Genomic DNA, 14,100 nt, shown 5'->3' on the forward strand with positions numbered 1-14,100 from the left:
GCTCCTCCTTCCTCCCCCGTCCAGCTCGGTGCTGCATCTCCTCCCCCCAGTTTCATCCCGCTTCTCCTGCCCGCCCCCTTCCTGCTGAGTGCGAGGCAGCGGCAGCGTCAGCCAACGGCCTTCAAAGATTAGACTACTGCTTTTGCGCTTCTGTGGTCTTTAACCCGCCCCCGCCCAATGGAAAATCTGTCTGCTGAGCAAGCCTCTCAACCTCAGACCAGAAAAACTGTTTTTGTTTCTTCTTCGGAATTGGTTTGGCTGTCGATTGCCTCAGCTACTGTTAGTGTTTCATTGGAGACAAGCCAGGACAGGATGGGGCGGAGAGATGCCCAGTTGGAATCCACACGGGGCAGCGCTTTTTATAGGAACCTGGCCTACCTATTTACATCTTAAGTTAGGTTTGTGTTAACCTTGTAGGGATTTGTCCAGTGAAAAACAAAGGACGGAAGAGAGAACTAGACTGCACAAAGTTACAGTAATAAAATTGGATGATTTGATCCACAGGATTCAGACCTACAGGAGAAAAGTAGGGAGAACTTCACTTCCATGGGGTAGTTAAGTATGTTACAAATGGAGACGAGATAAAGAACTGCTTTTCTTGCAGTGAACCGATGAAATAGAACTCAGACTATGAAATTAACCGGTGTAAGAGTCCTGCTTGCATATTAAACCTTAAAAATATATATTATCATAGTCCTTGAAGTCTTTTGCTAGAAGCCCTCATCTTCTCATAATCATCTTAATAGTGCTGGGGAGGAGCCATCTGGATGTGTTGTAATTCGTGTCAGCCAAGTAAGGTTTTAAAAGAAGGGAGCTACCAAACTGAATAGCTGGTTAAAGAGAGCGTTCCTTCAGAAAGAAAACCAAATGGGGGAAAGAACACAAAAAAGGGGGAGGCTTTAACTTTGTAACTTGCAGTTTGAACAATTTGATTACTACATTCTCCTTAAAACTTCTGGTTTTGATACTTTGTTTGCAGTTTTCAATTTGTCCATTTAGAGAAGTGGAGCAAGTGGACATCTTTCAAAATGCCATAATCTTTTTCAAAATGTCAATTTCCCAAAAGTGTGTGACCATTTCTTCCCCCTACAAGAGCAGATGTTTGCACATCCTAAGTCTAAAGTTCTACACCCCTTGAGTACTCATACAGATAAGAACCAGATAAGAACCCACCATTTATAGTGTGGCCATTTAAAGTCCTTAATTTGAAATAGTAAAAAGGATAAACTACAAAGAGTGTGCCTTTTATTTTCTTTAAAGAAACCAATTGTTAAGCATTTTTCTGAATGTCAAGACTCAATTTAAAAATGAATTTTGAACAAACGAACAAACTCATAGATACAGACAATATAAAATGTAATAAAAATGGGTTTTAATCTATAAAAGTTTCATGGTAATATTTACAAAATTTTGGGGGGAAAAAGAAAGTTTCATCCCCGCATCAACCATTATCACATCTTTTTACCAAGCTTTGTAATCACAGTGTACACATTACTTTGTGTTCTGCTTTTTCCACCTATAATATCCCACAAATTTTTCTGGGCTGCCACATAATCCTTATACTTAAAATTTTTAGTAGCTGTGTAATTTGTTCATGATATTTTAGAGGCTCAAGACAGTTCTATGAACAGAGGGGGAAACTTGAATATGGTTTTTAGGGGAAATTTCATCTGTTAGTTCTTCTTATTCTGCTGTCTTATACACTACATTTTTTCCTGAAGTAGAAAAAAAAGAATTCTTTCCAGTTGAGTTTAATCTTTTTTCCTTATGTAGGCTAGGTATGGGAAGATACTTTCTATAATTCCTTTAATTATTAATCATGTTATTTTCTTATTTAGTCTTTATGCTTTCCCAAGGTTATTCAGGTTTTTCATTTTAATCTTACATAATTACATGTGCTAGGACATGGCTAATGATCTTAATGATATTCTTGTCCTGTTGCAATCTATACTTGAATTACTAATGATATGCCATAGTATGAGAGTGTTTTCTTCTTCTGAATTTCTTTCAGCTACTCCCCCCTGCTCACCCCAGCCCTCCCCTCAGCATGTGGTAACTATTTGTTCTTTTGCTGTTAGGATCTGGCCATTTTGGAAGGTCTGAAATTTTAGAACAGCTGTTGAATTTTTCTTAAAATTTAGTCTAGTTTTGTACTTGCTCATCTTAGTTCCTACTTAAATCTTCACTCTTCATTAGCAGCCTTATGTCATTTCAGCAAAATGATGTTAGGGTTTGATTTGTAGCTTGTTTTTCTGCATAATAATGTGAAGTGTATTTTTCAATTTCTCTATGGTTGGAGGGCCTTTGTTTATCTTTCCTCAAAATAACTGTTTATTTCTTGAGTGTTGGTTATATCCAACTCTAAACACTGCAAATGAAAGGTGTTTTTTTTTCTACTAGACAATTCAGTGTTATTGGTGTTATAGCAGGAATAAGTTGTACATTTTGGTTGGGAGGGTTTTTTTTTTCACTAATAGGCATGGAACTATTCCCAGTGTATCCACTTACACCCTCTGACAATAAATCTTGTTGTGAAAAGTTACTGTGACTGAAACTTTTCACTAATGTACACTGTTGAGTACGTGAATATAGTATTTCACCTAGTACTTAGTAACTTCTTACTGCACATCCCTTAGGACATGATATGCACTCCTTTTAAAATTAGTCATACCTGTTACTTGAATTCAGTTTTGGATAGATGGAATTAAGTTTGATTTGGGGGCCATATAAAATTATACAAATTTTAAGCATTTTGTGCCACATCTGTTTCAAGTATTGCTTTGCAGACAGTTTTTTAAGTATTTATTTATTTATTTTTGGAGAGGGGAAGGGAGGGAGAAAGAGAGGGAGAGAAACATCAATGTGTGGTTGCCTCTCATGTGGCCCCCATTGGGGACCTGGCCCATAACCCAGGCATGTGCCCTGACTAGGAGTCGAACTGGTGACCCTTTGGTTTATAGCCCGCACTCAACTCACTGAGCTACACCAGCTGGGGCCAGACAAGTTTTATACAGTGTCACAAGTGTTAACACTACATTTATACCATGATATCTTTAGTGTACACTAAGGTGAAGCTCTAATATTTTAAAATTTCCATTCTATCCTCATAAGACTAAAATATAGTTTTTTTAAGTGGGGGTTTTGGTATACTAGTTCTTAATAGTTTTGTCTGTGGTTCTGATGTCTTGTATGTTTTGTTTTGTTATAAATCAAAATTTCATCTTATTAAGTGAATAGCAGAAGTAAGCTTGTCACTACTACTAACTCTGGGTAAATTAAGGGCATCAAGAAGAAACAGCCATATGACTGAGGTATATAATAATGGAAAGATTCAAAGTAGTTTCATGTTTGAAGTCACTTTCTTAAAATGAATTTTTATCGAAGGAAATACTTTTCAAATGTAAAACCAAGGCACTTTTCCTGAAATGGCTGAAACACATGTATACATAGTGGACAGAAGGTTTTTTTTTAAATGAATAGGAAGAGTTGTTTCAAATAAACATCCCGAGTCTATAATTTGAAAAAAATGAAAATTTCCCTTGAGTGTTGCTTTTTCAGGTTCTGTAGCTAGCTTGTCAGCATGTATCAGTAAAAGATAACTTTTTGGCTTATATATTTTGGAAGTAAACTTAGGCTTTTTTCAATTATCTGTGTTCCAAACATAAGTTTTTATATGCTCATTAATAGATTTATTGGTCTTATTTTTTAAAAGAATGACTTTTAGGGGAGCCTTTTATTGTGGTTGGAAGCTAAGGAAGTGCTTTTGAGTGAAATAGTTGCAACATGGCCTGTGAGAGCAGCCTGAGACAATAGAAGGGGCATTTAGATTTAAAACTCAAAATGCTACAAAGGCAATGCAGTGACTTATGATGAATTATTTCTTCCCTGGTCTTGTTTCCTCTTCACCTTCCTCTTTGGCCATGTGAAGTATATGGTGATAGATATTTTGAAATGAAAGGGGAGAGGAACCATCAAGAAATTAAAAGGCAACCTACTGAAGAAAATATTGACAAATCATATCTCTGATAAGGAATTAATATTCAAAGTATACAGATAACTCATAAACTCTATAGCAAAAAACAAACTGATTTTAAAAAAATGGGCAAAGGATCTGAGTAGACATTTTTATAAAGAAGACATACAGATGCCTAACAGGTACATTAAAAGATCCTCAACATCACGAATCATCACAGACATGCAAATAAAAACCACAATGAGATATTATGTCACATCTGTTAGAAGGGCTACTATCAAAAAGAAAAGAGATGTGTTGGTGAGGATGTGGAGAAAAGGCACCCTTGTGCATTGTTGGTGGGAAAGTAAATTGGTTCAGCCACTATGGAAAACAGTATGGAGCTTCCTCAAAAAATTAAAAATAAAACTACCATACAACCCAGGATTTCCACTTTTGGGTATTTATCTGAAGAAAATGAAAACACTAACTTGAAAGGTATTTCTACCCCCATGTTCACTTCAGCATTAATTATAATAAGCCAAGATATGGAAACAACCTAAGTGTCTACTGAGGGATAAATGGATAAAGAAAACTTAATTATATTAAAGTTCATGCATGCTTATGTCACTAAATTGATCATTCTTAAAATATAATAAAGTAAAATAGAAAGTTACTCTCCTACTAAAAATTCTTCAGTGGCCTTCCATTACACTTCAGAATAAAATCCAAACTCCTTAACCTGGTTTTCGAGGCCTTCATGATCTTTTATCAGACCTTTCCAACAATGTCACCCTACTCTCTTCTCTTCTCCTAGACCTCAGGCTCCAGCCACAATGAGAAATTAGGCCATTTCTCCAAACTAATTCTGCCTCTTGCTTCTGTGCCATTTCTGTGTTTTCCTCTGCCTGGGACACAGTGGTTGGCCTGACATGCCTCACCTCTTCATTCCACATTCTCAAAAGTCATTCTGCTTCTCTGTCCCACCACTACTCCAGTGTAAGAACTCCCATTGTAGTTTCTTAACACTTTGTCAGACCTTAACTATAGCAGTTAACGTGTTATGTGTTGATAGTGTTCGTGTTGGCCTCCCTGATATGAGCTCTTTAAGAACACATATTTGAACTTCTCTTTATTTGACCTCAAATACCAAGGGAGTGCCTGGATTTTACTAGGTACTCAATGAATTAAGGGGGGGGGGAGATTTCAAGTAATGAATAAATGTGAACCTACTCAGCCCCACCTCCCATTTTCACTACTCTTCTCTAGAGGGTGATCACCATTAACAACTGCATATGTCTAATATTTATTACAGGTAGCATTTTCACCTAGGTTCAGGTTTATAATATGGTAGAATCATATTTTTACAAGATCAGTGTATTATGTGTCCCCATTCTTTTGTTTATTGAAGTATAATTTATATAATGAAATACATCAGTCTTAATGACTTGATGCTTTTGTATGTCTTTGTACATTCATGAAACCACCACTCCAAGCCAAGATACAGAACATTTTTATCAACTCATAAAATGTCTCTTGCGTCTTTGGGCAATCCCTTTCTTCCCTACTGATAACTGCTGATCTGACTTTTATCAGCAATGTAGCAATATGATCAAAATGGTGTTTGTGGAAGATAAGTCTGACATTAGATTACTACCACAGCAATGTAAGCATTCATTTACCCTATGTTTATTGAGCACTATCTCCGGACCAGGCTTCATTATAGGGGCCTAAAGTGACATCAAGAAAGACCTGACCCTAGAAGAGATCAGAATAGTTCTATTCATCAAGGGTCTTGAGAATACTCATTGTAGAAAGGTGACAAGATGTGGATTAAGGTGAGGGAGATGTGAAGATGGTGGACTTTATTAACCAACAGATTAGAAGTGGGGGAGGATGGGCAGGACCCAGTAAAAATTCAGTTTATCTAGCCAAAATTGTGATGACTTTAGGACTGTATTACAAAAGGGCTTTGAAACCTGCAAGCTATAGTTTGCATACCTCTCTTGGGTTAAATCACTGTGATGGATTTGAAGAGAAATAGGGCAAGGCTTGCTGTTTGTATGCTTGTTTGGCTATTACATAGAATCATATGTTGTGGTGAGGTGGGGAGAGGGGATAATTAAATGTGGGGGAGACTCTAAAGGTATAGTTGAAATTGTGTAGTTTTATATTAGTGCTGGCCACTCACTTGAGAGCTTTTGGCCTTGAGTTTGGGATTAGGGTGGGAGGGGGATGGCAGAAGGTCAGGGCCACACTAAGCAAAGGGAAAATATTGTACTTTTCAGTTTGCCTTTGGTTCAGGAAGATAATTAGAACTGCTCAGGCGACAGAGTTCTTTGTTTCAGGGTGGCTAATCATTGCAGCTGTTTCACATCTCAGGGAGAAATGTGCTTTCCAGAGAAGGGCAGATTTGAAGGACCCTCTGTATGGGAGAGGGGAACAGGGATGAAGAAGGGAACCCCACTAGTTTAAGTCCTTAAATGAAAAACTGGTAATCATGGCTTTCGGTTCCCTTTCACTGAGTTTAAATGAGAGATCCAGGTAGTTCCTCTGTGTCCATACTGGAAGTTTGGAACACACTCTCTTCTGGATACAGTGTTCTAAATGCTGATTAGGTTCCCAGACCTTCTTCCCCAGGAAAGCTTTTTTAACCCTTAATGTTACTTAACCATAGAACTATTGTGTTTGTTATTGTTTCTACTGGGGAATGGATTTGGGTTTCCAAGGTGATTTGTTAAAAACATGCTTCCCCTCTTCCTTCATCAAAGAGGGTGAGAGATGAGGTGGTGGTTAGGGTAGGCATAGCTCTTCAAATATACCAGTCATTTATATTTTAGATTGACTGCGTTTACACTATTCAGTACAGCATCCACTAGCCATGAGTAGTTATTGAGCACTCAAAAATCAGTTAGTCTGAATCAGATATTCTGTAAGTGTAAATTAAACACTCAATTTTGAAGACTTAGTACAAAAATATGTAAAATATCTTTTTAACGATTTCTATATTCATAGCAAGTTTAAATAATATTTTTATATATTGGGTTAAATAAAATACATTATTAATTTCACCTGTTTCTTTCTATTTTTATTGTGGCTACTTGAAAATATAAAATAACCCATGTGGCTTGCACTATATTTCTGTTAGATGGATGTGTCAGTCTATGATGAAGTTACTTCTGGAGGAGGATCCTTTCTGTCAAAGTTCTGTTTTAAATTAACAATGCCATATGGGACTCACTTATGCATAAAAGGTTATCATACAGTTCAGAGTTGATGGGTTGATAACTATTAGCCCTGGGGCAAAAATATGAAAGTATCCCATTTTTATTTGTATTGAAAGCCAGTTTGGGTGCTTAGACTTTTGAATGTAGTTGGTGGTCCAACTGGTTGGATTAGAATTTTTTTATCCTGGGCTAAGTACAATAGAAGATACATATGAACTCCTAATGCAATTACAGTAATTCAGAATTCTGTTTGTAATATGTGCTCACCAGTGGCACTAAATGTTTCATGACTTTAATGTTATTAGAAATACATAGGCTATCCCTTATTAGGTTTGCATACCTACTTGACTCAAGAATTTCCAGGAACAGTATTTATCAAGAAAAGTGGGCTAAATGATAAATTATCTAGCCTGGCATAATGTAAAGCCTAAAAAACGAAGTGGAGTTTGTACACTGCTGTTTTTGAAGACTTTCTTGATGTTCCCTATCAGAGCCTTTGTCTTATATCATGGGAAGTCATCAGTTGCCTTAAAAGAATGGGAGAGGTTCAGATCCACAAAACAGGAGGGTTCCCAGGATTATTACTTTCTCTAAGCTCATTTCTCTTAATGGGAATTACAGAAGTGACCATGTTATTTTTTTGTTACTGTAATGGCTCCCATTTAAGGAATAATGCTGATGTTTAATTCTGAGGCTGGTTAAAAGTAGAGATGTGTTCATGAATAGCACACATAGGAGGTGAGACCATTTTACAGCCCTAGTTTTGGGGCCTCCTAAGACCCTTCCTATTGTCAGAGGTATTATCTGGCTTCTACAGATATGATTTGATTTATATCTACCTCCTCAAAATAATTAACAATAATATAATAGTTTCCTAATAAAAACACCAGCTGACATTTATAGAGTAATGCTTATGTATTACTCTGTGTGCCAATGTGCCATGTGAAAATAAAGCAATGTGCCAATGAAAATAAAGTGCTTTATTATATTTATCTTCTCAACAAGCCTAAGGTGTAGTTACTATTATTATCCCTATTTAACAGATAAGGAAGCCATCCGGAGAGTTTAAATCACTCGGCTGAATAGTAACCCAGGTCTGTCTCTATTCCAGAATCTTAAGTAATGAGCCATTTCTTTCTCCTAATCATGATATAACATTCCTTTTAATAACATCTCACTGGTATTTTCTAATTATGATATATGCCCCAGAAACATGTTTTTTTAGACAGAATTGTCATGCTATTGTTTATAGTTGCCTTTGGTATAACAGTGCTTGGCATTGTAGCAAGCACTTAATAAATGAAAATTGCTAGCACCAGTGTTACCATTTTTATTATTCTCTGGCTACTTCTAGGTGAATATTATGATCCATTTGTTTGTGAAACACTTTGATGTCTACAGTTATGCCCCTGCTCAGGGACAGATGTGGAATTATTGGGGTTCTAAACTGATGGAGCTTGAAATAGTATGTATATTTTGGGGGTGGAGTTTAAGGACTGGTGGCCTAAGCTAACAGGAACAGTAGTAGTAGGTTTAAAAAAGTGACAGGGTAGTCTTTGGCTATCACAGTGCCCTACAGAAATTGATTTGCCATCTTCACTTTATCAAACTCTTGATAAATGTTTTTCTTGCAGAGAAAAGAAAGACATTCAGTCTACCCCACAGTAACCATTGAGTTTCTCCTAATCTACAACTTGTGGGGGAAGCAGAAGTGGTTACATGAAAGGCCTGAATGCAACATACCATCTTTGTGGAGTTTTATGTAGTAGCCTGTGCCTCATGTAATTCTGTAGTTTTCATTTCGTCCATATCTCCCATTCTCCTCCAGCCACAACCCTGCCATAGCCAGATAGCTTTTTTTCTTTCATGCTTAGTTAGATTGCTAAGGAGTGGATTTCAGAGAAGGAATGGAGATATTGCCAAACCAACGACTGGGGGAAAAAACAGAAAGAGTTATGTTAGACTTTTGTGTTGATGTGCCAGATGTTTGTAGAAAAAATAGAGTTCTGCCCTGGCTGGTGTGGCTCAGTGGGTTGAGTGCTGGCCTGTGAACCAAAGGGTCATTGGTTCGATTCCTAGTCCTGGCATGTGGACCGGGTCCCCAGTAGGGGGTGGAAAAGAGGCAACCACACATTGATGTTTCTCTCCCTCTTTCTCTCCCTTCCCCATCTCTAAAAAAGAAATAAAATCTTTAAAAAAAGAAAAAGTAGAGTTCTGTATCTCAAACCATATTTACCTGATTAGATTATTCATTTGTGGCAGTTGCTCTTTCGTTATTTATATCCTGCCCTGCAGTTTGAATTCAGTAAACTTAGTACCAAGAGCTAAACTCTGGACTTGAATGCTTTTGAACAAAAGATTGGAAACATTTATATATGCACAAGTAAGGAACAGTACTAGTGAAAAAAGAAAATGTGATTTACTAAGGTTTTAGGATTTACTATATAGTTACTTGGGCCAATTTACTAATGTTTATTCTCTGACTACATTTGAAACTTAATTCTTCTGTAGCTGTTATTCCTTCCCTTCCTTCCTTCCTTCCTTCCTTCCTTCCTTCCTTCCTTCCTTCCTTCCTTCCTTCCTTCCAGAAACTTATCGCCCCCTCTATTTTGTTTCTCCATCCTTCTCTGATAAATTGTTTCCTGTCTTCTAGATTCTTTCCCTTGTTGAGTGCATCTTCCCTCATTCGTGTTTCAAATAGTCCTTCTACAGTGAGGCCTCTCCATCTTCAGCTTCTCACTCAGGTGTCTCTAGCTATCTACAGAACATCTCCACCTGTTTATCACTTCTGCCATCAGCTCATACATAGTTAACATGTCAAGACCTCCTATAGCTGTAAAGCCTATCCCCTCTCCCATATTCCCCATCTTTTAGTCACCTAGGATTAAAAGGTAGGCATTATTTAGCATTCATCATGTCCTTCATCTTCTTCTAAGACCCATCTATCATTCCTTTGAAATATTCCTTTTAGAGAGAAGGAAGGGGAAGGAAGGGGAGAGAAACATCAATGTGTGGTTGCCTCTTGTGTGCCCCTTACTGGGAGCCTGGCCTGCAAGCCAGGCATGTGCCCAGACTGTAATTGAACCAGCAACCCTTTGGTTTGCAGGCCAGCACTCAATCCACTGAGCCACACCAGCCAGGGTCCTTTGAAATGTTTTTTACATATGTTCCTTCAACACAATTTCTGCTGCTATCACTTGAGTCTGGATCCTGACCTTTTATGCTTTGACCACAATAACAACCTTATATGTGCTCCCCCAGGAATCTCCAAAATTCCTACTCTCTACCCATACCAACAGTTTACTTTATAAAAATGTTGGTTTCATCATATCACTTCCCTCTCCCAAACCTTCGAAGACTTCCCGTGGCTATGAATGCCATTCTGAGCTCTCCTGGATATGCTCCATATGTCTATATAAACTTAGTTTCTATCATTTTCCTACAGGAGTCCTGTGCTTCAGCCAGGCCTGTCTCTCTCGCCCCATTAGAGTATCAGTTAACAAAAGGAAGAGGAGATAGAAAGCCAGGAGAACTGGAGGCCTGGGGGAGGAGAACAAGCAAACCAAAAGCATTCCTGTAAGGGTGTGGTTTGAAGGGGGTGCTATTTCGATAACAAGGAGTTGCAGAAAGAAGAGGGAGGAGGCTGTTTATGACCTTTAGTGGCCGATTAAACTGAACTACACCAAAATATTTTGATTTAGATTGGACTGGAAGCACTTCTGCTTAATTAGAAGCCCCAGTTTGTCTTGCATTGTTTCTGCAGAAAGAAACCCACATAGTGAGACAGTAGAAATAGAATTCTAGGGAGGGTATTTAAGCTTTCATGCATCCATGGCATTGGAAAGTTGGGAGTCCTTCTTGTTTTATTACTTGTAGGAGATTGCTAAAGATATGCGGAGCAAAGCTCTCCATTTTTTTGGAGATTTTATTTATTTATTTTTAGACAGAGGGGAAGGAAGGGAGAAAGAGAAGCAGAGAAACACCAGTGTGTGGTTGCCTCTTGTATGCCCCTATTGGGTCCTGCCCCACAACACAGGCATGTGCTCTGACTGGGAATTGAACTGGTGACCCTTTGGTCTGCAGGCCAGTGCTCAATCCATTGAGCCACACCAGCCAGGGCTCCATTTTTCTTAAAAGCTTATATATGTGTATAGACATTGTAAACTCCATTTCAGGCTGATGCCCATGAGCTATATGTCAGAAGTCTGTTTAAGGCTAAGTACTTTTATAAAAATCAAATTTAAAAAAAAATGGTCATAGTACTGCCTGTCTGGGAGATTACACCATCCACTGTCATGTAAATCTGGCAACTTTTGTCACTTTTGCAGCTCTGTAAAGAGTGCTGGGCTGGAAGGAAGGAGAACAGTGTTCTTAGCCAGTCTTCTACTAATCGGATATATACATGACCCAGGGCAATTCACTTAGCCTTTTTTATTTATTGATTTATTTTTATTTATTGATGAGACAGAGAGAGAGAAACATTGATCTGCTGTTCCACCCATCCACGCATTCGTTGGATGATTTCTGCATGTGCCCTGACCAGGAATGGAACCCACAACCTTGGTGTATCAGCACAATGCTCCAACCAACTGCGCTACCTGGCCAGGACTTAACATTTTTTAGATGTCAGTTTTCTTATCTTTAAAATGAAGGGATTAAACTAGATTATTAATACTATTCCTTACAAAAAATACAAAAAAAGAATTCTATAACTAAAAGGCAAGAAGGGGAATAATTGAGGCATGGAGTTCAGAGTGATTTCAAAACTGATTTAAAGTTTAGAAAATAGTTCCTATACATGTGTAATGTGCTACATCTCACAATGGTTAAATCAGTAAATATCACTCCATCTTATTAACATTTTTGTTTGTTTGTTTGTTTGTTTGTTTTCTGCCAACAGTTCAACATTCAGGACAGAGTCCTAGCAATAGTTACCTCTGAAGGGTGGAGCTGAGAGTTTGGTGAAGAGATAGACTGACCTTGTATTTCCGTTGGAATTTTTAACAAGGAATGCGTGTTACTTTTATGATGTAAAAAACAGCTCATAAAATTTTTTAGAGAGTGATTTTTAAAATTTAGTCAGTAGGAAGGGGATGCTATATAGTCTTTAGAAAGTAGTGAATGGCCTTTCTGCTATCTTTTCTGTTCAGCTCTTTCTGCAATGTTTGGATGGCTTAGTCTCACTCTTGTCTTTGTGTATTTTCCCAAGACCACCTTTTAAAATTTTTATTTTGTGTATGTGTTCAGAAAATATCTCTTATCTGAGCCCAAAATCTAAATAATTAAACATGTGATCTGCACAATAACATTTTTTTTCTGATATAGATATTGGTTAATAGCTGCTATTGAAGTGGTCTGAGAATGAGAGAGGAAACTTGACATTTTTATCTGAGCAAGTTTGGCAAATTCTTTGCAACTCTACTATATTTTTCCTGCAATAACAATGCAATTGATTCCAAGACTATTCTCCAGAAGGAGAATAGTTTCTAAAATTCACATGTTAGCATCCTCTGGTGAGGATCAAATTTCTTCTCTTTTTTTTTGAAGAAAATCATCACTTTATTCTAATTGATTCACAAACAGTAACACCACAAAAGTTGGTTTAAGAAGACCATACCAAAAAAAAGTTGACTTCCAGCCAAGATAGAGGCATAGGTGGAAACATTATGCCTCCTCGCACAACTAAGTTTACAGACAACGAAGTTTTAGTAACAAAAATGCAGCCAAAACACAGAAAATTGAACTGTACGGAAGTCCGACAACAATGAACCATTCAGCCAGACCAGTAAGAGGGGCAGAGTCAGAGGTGGAGTGGGGCTGAGCAGGAAAGATCGTTCAGTACCAACCCGGGAGTGTAGGCGGCAGCAGTTGGTGGATCCCAGGTGTGGGGTGGTGACTGGTGGATCCAGTGAGGGCACAGAGGGGCTGGCTGACCGTGGTCACACATTCGCGCACAAATAAACCAAGTGAAGTAGCTAACAGTGAGACAGACTGCTCAGGCTAGGGCCCCAGCAATGAGAATTAGAGCCTGAAAGCACCAATTGGAAAGACTTTCGGGGTTGAGGTGCTGGGAAAGGCTCCCAGGCTCACAGAGAGTTCATTGGAGAGACCCACAGGGTCCTGGAGGGTACACAGGCCCACACACCCAGGAGCTGGCACCAGAAGGGCCCAATTTGCTTGTGGAAAGCTGCAGAGGGGACAGAAATCTGAGAAACGGTACAGAAAAGTGCCATTTTTTTTCCCTCTCTGACCCTGCCCCCACATACAGCATCACAACCCAGCGATCTGGGTCGCCCCACCCTGGTGAACACCTAAGGCTCTGCCCTTCACACCTAACAGGTGCGAACAGACCAAAACATTATGGCTCAAGAAGAACTCAAAGCCCCAGAGCCTATAATTCTAAGTGACCAAGAAATAGCCAACCTTTCAGATGCACAGTTCAAAACACTGGTGATCAGGATGCTCACAGAATTGGTTGATTTTAGTCACAAATTAGAGGAACAAATGAAGGCTAAACTGATTGAAATGAAGGGAAATGCACAGGAAACCAATAGTGATGGAAAGGAAACTGGGACTCAAATCAAGGGAATGGGCCAGAAGGAAGAAAAAAATGACCAAACAGGAAAGAATGAAGAAACAAGAATTGAGAAAAATAAGGAGAGGCTTGGGAACCTCCAGGGCATCTTTAAATGTTCCAACATCTGAATTATAGGAGTACCAGAAGGGGAAGAGGAACAGCCACAAGTGGAAAACTTATTTGAACAAATAAAAAAGGAGAACTTCCCCAGTCTGGCAAAGGAAATGCACTTCCAGGAAATCCAGGAAGCTCAGAGAGTCCCAAAGAAGTTGGACCCAAGGAGGAACACACCAAGGCACGTCATCATTACATTAGCCAAGATAAAAATGAAGGAGAGAATCCTA

At 38.5% G+C, this 14,100-nt stretch overlaps 1 protein-coding gene across 6 annotated transcripts in view; it reads left to right on the plus strand.

Moving 5' to 3' along the window:
- LOC118982062 (integrator complex subunit 6-like) overlaps positions 1–14,100 on the plus strand; it is a 57,503-nt gene that overhangs the window by 1,151 nt on the left and 42,252 nt on the right. The gene's annotated exons all lie outside the window — the stretch shown is intronic.

The sequence above is a fragment of the Sturnira hondurensis genome, unplaced genomic scaffold (assembly GCF_014824575.4).
Source record: "Sturnira hondurensis isolate 20B ecotype Veracruz unplaced genomic scaffold, ASM1482457v3 Scaffold0024912, whole genome shotgun sequence".
In the NCBI taxonomy this organism is placed as follows: Eukaryota; Metazoa; Chordata; class Mammalia; order Chiroptera; family Phyllostomidae; genus Sturnira; species Sturnira hondurensis.